The 6,306-nt window shown below is 46.1% G+C and overlaps 1 long non-coding RNA gene across 1 annotated transcript; it reads left to right on the forward strand.

The window, feature by feature from the left end:
- The first annotated feature begins 1,859 nt into the window (after positions 1–1,859).
- On the forward strand, positions 1,860–4,804 carry LOC107121863. Its single transcript, XR_001482882.1, has 2 exons — positions 1,860–1,900; positions 4,115–4,804. It is a non-coding gene; the product is annotated as an uncharacterized LOC107121863 (long non-coding RNA).
- The last annotated feature ends 1,502 nt before the right edge of the window (positions 4,805–6,306 follow it).

Raw genomic sequence — 6,306 nt, forward strand, 5'->3', positions numbered from 1 at the left:
AGGGAATTAGATAAGCATATGGAGCACAGGTCCATCAGTGGCTATTAGCCACAATGTATAGATAGGGGCTCTGGGGCAAGTGATTTTCTGCCATCGCTTTCCTCCCAAGGAGCAGAAATCTTTTGATTTCATGGCTGCTGTCACAGTCTGCGGTGATCTGGGATCCCAGGAACGTGAAGTCTGTCACTACTTCCACAACTTCCCCTTCTATTTGCCAAGGAGTGATGGGGCCGGATGCCATGCATGCCGTGTGGAGGCTACAATAAAACCCGATGATCAAAGAAACCAAAAGCATCATGCAATGCAGAGGGGGATTTCTATTAAACAATGCTCCCTCTTAGTTGTAGAGTCTTTCTTTGGGAATCGTCTGTCCCTAAGCCCGCTGAGCTTTTTGCAGAAAGAAGAGTAACATAAGTAATTATGTGGCTGTCTGTACAGTTTCAGAGCCACATGCCTGAACTGCATACTGAACATAAATCAAAACAGCAGACACACACTTATCTTATCTCTTGGCTAATTGCCCTGATTCTTCTCCCTCTGAACCCCTAAGGACAATTAGCTGTGACAAGGAAGGAAACAAGATAAGATTAGATACAGGATTCATACAGCTAGCAGAACTGTGATGCTCTGAGATGGTCAGGTGGGGGAAATCTTCAGAACTCTCAGCTGTCAGGGTCTGGTTTCCAACACATCATCTATAATGACTTACAACCAGTGTTCCCTCTAAGCTGAGTTAGTGTGAGCTAGCTCACAGTTTTTTAGCCTCCGGCTCACACATTTTTGCCTTAGCTCAGGAAGGATGGATCCACAGAGAACTACTTTATACAGTAACCAAATTGCTCGCTCACAACTTTAATGCCAGTAGCTCACAAAGTAGAATTTTTGCTCACAAGACTCCACAGCTTAGAGGGAGCATTTCTTACAACCTCTACTGGATAATGACAGCTCTCTTTCACAAGTACAGGGGGGGGGCAAACCTTTTTCTTGCACACAGAAAGCCCCCCAATTTCAAACAACCCCTCACCCACAATAATGCAACGTCTAATTTGAACATGGATACTGGGACCAGAGCTTGTAATAAACCCAGATGCCAACTTTGCTGCCACAGACACCCAGATAACACGATCACTGAACCTAACAACATTGACTATATTTTTTGTTGTTCAGTCGCACAGTCGAGTCCGACTCTTCACAACCCCATGGACCAGATCACGCCAGGCCTTCCAGTGTCTTCTTAACACCTCCCCCTCAGTTATTAAAATGTTTCCAGGCCTATCTGGAGTATCCAGCCTGATAACCCTGCATTTATTGGACCATATATTTCTATGGGATGAAATAGGTTTCTATGATCAATTATCATTAAGGTCCCAACCCTGTCAAAATGATGTGTATACCAGAAGTCAAAGCTATTAATTTTGGGAAAGTATTGCTTAAAGCATTGTGCAAGATTTCGTCACAATACCACAGAAGGATGGCAAGGAACCAAGGAAGGTCCAGTATGGAAAGGAAACTCCCAGTTTATGTGATTTTAGGGTATGGAATCAGACCCATTTTGTACGTAATATGATGCATGCCAATGAAACCAATGATACAATTATCCCTCAATCTTTTCCCATAACATTTGGAGTCTTACCGTGTCTGCTGGGTGTAACACAGCCATCATATCCAGTTACGAAGTTGCTAGACCAATATAAACCTAAACATTGTGGTAAACTATAACTTCACGGCAATATGAAATCTTGCATAGATATCAGATTTGAAATGGGCATTTAATTATGGGGGTACATCACTACAAACGTGTTACATGTGCCGCAGAGACTGTATAAAAAGCCCTCCCCATGATGCTCTCCCAACAGCATCTTCCATCGGCTTAACTCTTGCCTTCTTCTTGGAGAGTCAGGTAAGTTCCTTTTGGATGCCATAAGGTCACTGGTTTTCTCTCTGGCTTGGTGTGAACCCCAGGATATTTCTGAAGCTTATCATTAACTTGAAAGGAAGTTCCAGAAAGGCAGACAAGCTTCCCTGAAAGACAGTTGTATCTTCCTGTGCAAATATACCAGCGCAATAGGGAGGTTGGGTGAATTATAGGGCATCTTCTCAATTTTCGGTGGGACACCAGTGAAATGAAAGCAAAAGAAAAAAAACTGGAACTGCTTTGCCAGATGGAGAGGACACAGAGCCAGTTTGGTCTAGTGGTTAAGTGTGCGGACTCTAATCTGGGAGAACCGGGTTTGATTCCCCCCCTCCTCCACTTGCACCTGGCTGGATGACCTTGGGCAAGCCATAGTTCTGATAAGAGCTGTCCTTGTAAAAAGAGCAGTTTCTGTCAGAGCTCTCTCAGCCCCCACCTACCTCACAGGGTGTCTGTTGTGGGGAGGGGAAGGGAGAGAAGTTTGTAAGCCGCTCTGAGACTCCTTCGGGTAGTGAAGGGCGGGGTATAAATCCAATCTCCTCCTCCTCCTCCTCCTCCTCCTCCTCCTCCTCCTCCTCCTCCTCCTCCTCCTCCTCCTCCTCCTCCTCCTCCTCCTCCTCCTCCTCCTCCTCCTCCTCCTCCTCCTCCTCCTCCTCCTCCTCCTCCTCCTCCTCCTCCTCCTCCTCCTCCTTCTTCTCCTTCTCCTTCTTCTTCTTCTCCTTCTTCTTCTCCTTCTTCTTCCTCTGCCTCTTCTTCTTCTTCTTCCTAACTCACTGTGGTTCCTGAATAGACAGAGAAAGGTAGAGAGGATCCCCTTGAGGGCAGAGAAGCACACTATTATGGGAAACATTACACTTTATAAAGAATTACAAAGATAACTTGTCAGTAATGACTGTATTTGAGGCAGAGCAGCGACAAGAGGCCCAAGAATATTTATTTGTTTGACTTAAATCTCACCTTTCTTCTGTCATGGAACTCAAGAGAGGTTTCCTAGAATGACTATAACCCGGGACCAATATAACTTAAACCAAAATGAACCGGCAGACTGGGAGCCAGTTTGGTGTAGTGGGTTAAGAGTGGCGGACTCTCATCTGAAGAAGTGGGTTTGATTGCCCACTCCTCCATGTGAAGCCATCTGGGTGACCTTGGGTCAGTCACAGCTCTCTCAGAGCTCTCTCAGCCCCCACCTACCTCACAGGGTGTCTCTGGTGGGGAGAGGAGGGGAGGGGAAGGAGACTGTAAGCTGCTTTGGGACTCCAAGAGAAGGGCAGGTTATAAATCCAACTCCACAATTTTTAAATTAAAACTTTACTAAATCTTGCTCAATTTGCTCCCAACTACAGCCTCTAAACAATGATGGTTTCTTGGTTCTTCTCAGCATACTTTTTTTTTTTTTTGGTGTAGTGATTAAGAGCAGTTCACTCTAATCTGGAGAACCAAGTTTGATTCCCCACCCCTCCACATGAAGCCAGCTGAGTGACCATGGTTGTTTCACAGTTCTTTCAGAGCTGGTCTCTCAAGAGCAGTTCTCTCAGAGCTCTCTCAGCTCCACCTACCTCACAGGGTGCTTGTTATGGGGAGAGGAAGGGAAGGAGATTGTAAGCTGCTCTGAGACTCTGAGTGAATAGCAGTGGATAAATCATCATCATCATCATCTTCTTCTTCTGCATCTTCTTCTTCTTCTCTGTTGTGTTAAATTTCTGCTCTCAGTCAGTGAGGATACATGGAATTTTTGAGTGTTCTTTTTTTCCATCTGCGGTGGCTCAAGTGGTTAAGACGCTGAACTGCAGGCTGTGGAAGGTCAGTAGTTCAGCAGTTCGAGACCCAAGTGTGCCGCATGACGGAGTGAGCTCCCGTCTCTAGTTCCAGCTCCTGCCAATCTAGCAGTTCGAAAGCAAGAAGTTGCAAGTAGATAAATAGGTACCACTTTGATGGGAAGGTAACAGCGTTCCATGCGCCTTACTGTTTAGTCATGCCAGCCACATGACCACGGAAACATCTTCGGACAGCGCTGGCTCTTCGGCTTTGAAACGGAGATGAGCACTGCAACCCAAGAGTCGGACTCGACTGGCTTTCGAGCAAGGGAACCTTTACCTTTACCTATTCATTCTGCTAGAGAGGGGGGGGGGAGGAGATTAATCTGTCTGATGTTTCTCTCAAATGATCATTGTCCCATGTGCAACTCAACGATGTTCTTTTCAGGTTCCTTCCGGTCCTTCCAAGATGGCTCTTTGCTACTACAACCCTTGCAGCTCTGCCTTCTGCGGGATCAACACGTCCTGTGCCACTCAGATCCCACCTTCTGAAGTGGTGGTGCAGCCTCCCGCATTCGGCGTGACCATCCCAGGACCCATTCTCTCAGCCACTTCTGAGTCAGTGGCTGTGGCAGAATACTCTCCATGTGCTAACGGATATGGCAGTTACCCTTATGGGGGTTGGGGAGGTTACGGAAGTGGTTATGGCTACGGTTATGGAAGAGGATACCGTTATGGTTCGTGGTACCCATACTGTTACCCTGGTTTTTCTCGAAGGTACCGCTATGGCAGCTGTGGACCCTGCTAAGTGGGTTGGACTGTTTTGCTTCTGGACCTGAATTTCAGAAATGACGAGCACCTCTTTTCTCCTCAGAAGTCTATGTTGTTTGGCGGGCCTTACAGTTTCCGATAAGTTGGTCCAAATCTGTCTCTCTTGTGGGTCTATATTTTCATTGTCCTTCCTTTATATTTCTTTCCCGAGTTTTCGGTGATTTGGCTGTTCTTTCTGCCTTCTTTTGGCTTTTGTTGGGGAAAGTCTTGCAAAAATGTTACCAAATTGCCACTCGCTGTTTTGCCTCGAGAGGTATTCTGTATTAAACTGCATGCTATCTTATTAAAAGTAAACGTTTGCATCTGATCACCCGCCTCTTGGTTTTCATGTGTTGTTGCCTATGTTTCATATCCTGGATTCCCAGCTCTGGGCTGAGAAATTGCTGGAGATTTAATGGTGGAGTGTAGGGAGAGTGAGGTTTGGAGAGGGGCCAGGACCTCACTAGGATATAACACCATAGAGTCCCACCTCCAAAGGAGTCATTTTCTCCAGGGGAACTGACCTCTGTAGTCTGGAGACCAATTGCAATTCCGGAAGACTTCCAGGCCACACCTGGATATTGCAAACCAAAGAGAGAGAGAGAGATCACTGGATGGAAGTTGAAAGGAAGAAAACGACCATGGTGTATTGTGCCAATACTTCACAGACTTGCAAATTCTTTTTCCCGGTATTCAGTTTACAGGAAGTAATTCAAACGCCATCAATCCCAATGAACCATGCATATTTCATCTCGTTTCGTGTATAACTTTATCAAACTGGGTAGCGTTGAAATACCTAGATAATATTCATTCATTTGGCAAGCACACTAGTCATATCTCATAGCCCCATTCATCAGATCCACTATTGGACAAACACTTGTCAGAGATGCAGTAGGCTGATCCTGCATTGAGCAGGGGGTTGGACTAGAAGGTCCCTTCCAACTCTGTGCTTCTATGATTCTACAAGGGAGGAGGAGTCCAAGTGTAACAATATTTGCTTTGTTCACATTAAAAAAACACTGGCCACATGACCATGGAAACGTCTTTGGACAGCGCTGGCTCTTCAGCTTTGAAACGGAGATGAGCACCGCAACCCTAGAGTCGGATTCGACTGGCTTTCGAGCAAGGGAACCTTTACCTTTTACACATGGGCCAGATAATGCGGGGGGGGGGGGAGAGGCATAGCTTTTCGATCTGGCTCAATTTACCGCGCCCAAACGTGATCAGACGCTGCGGTGGAAAGTGGGGTTTTGTTTGTCGGTGCGTGTTTTCGGCATGCATCAACATGGCGAGAGAAGCGCTCTTGAGTGATCACACATAGGTATTCCATCGACGACCTGTAGCAAAATGTTTGCTAGTAGGCTTTCCCGGGCATTTTTTAACTCCGGATCTTCGGGTGGATACTACGGGTTGGCGATGGGTGTGCTACGCTTGCCAGATGTGTCCTTGTGATCATGTCCATATACGCCACCCGACATTCGTGCCTCTCCTGCCGCAAATTCCGCATGTGAACAGGGCCTCTATTCCTTTTCTAAACTACAAACCTACAGGATCAGGGGATAGGAACAAACTAAAATTAAGAGTAACGAGGATCCTTAATACAGAGATTTAAAATTGCTGATACATCCCTATTATCAAAATAGTAAAGCGTGAGAGTTAATAATATAAAAATATCAAATTAAAAAGCAAGCGATCGCAATCACATTTGGCTGTAGTTGTGTGTCTTCGCTTTAAATTTATACGTTAACAATAAACGTCAGACTATAGAGGGCCCCGGTCACACGGGCAGGAAAATGCGGGGGGGGGGGGGAAGCAGGGCGGTTTGCCCCG

Source organism: Gekko japonicus, unplaced genomic scaffold (assembly GCF_001447785.1).
Source record: "Gekko japonicus isolate JY-2015 unplaced genomic scaffold, Gekko_japonicus_V1.1 scaffold1203, whole genome shotgun sequence".
Lineage (NCBI taxonomy): Eukaryota > Metazoa > Chordata > Lepidosauria > Squamata > Gekkonidae > Gekko > Gekko japonicus.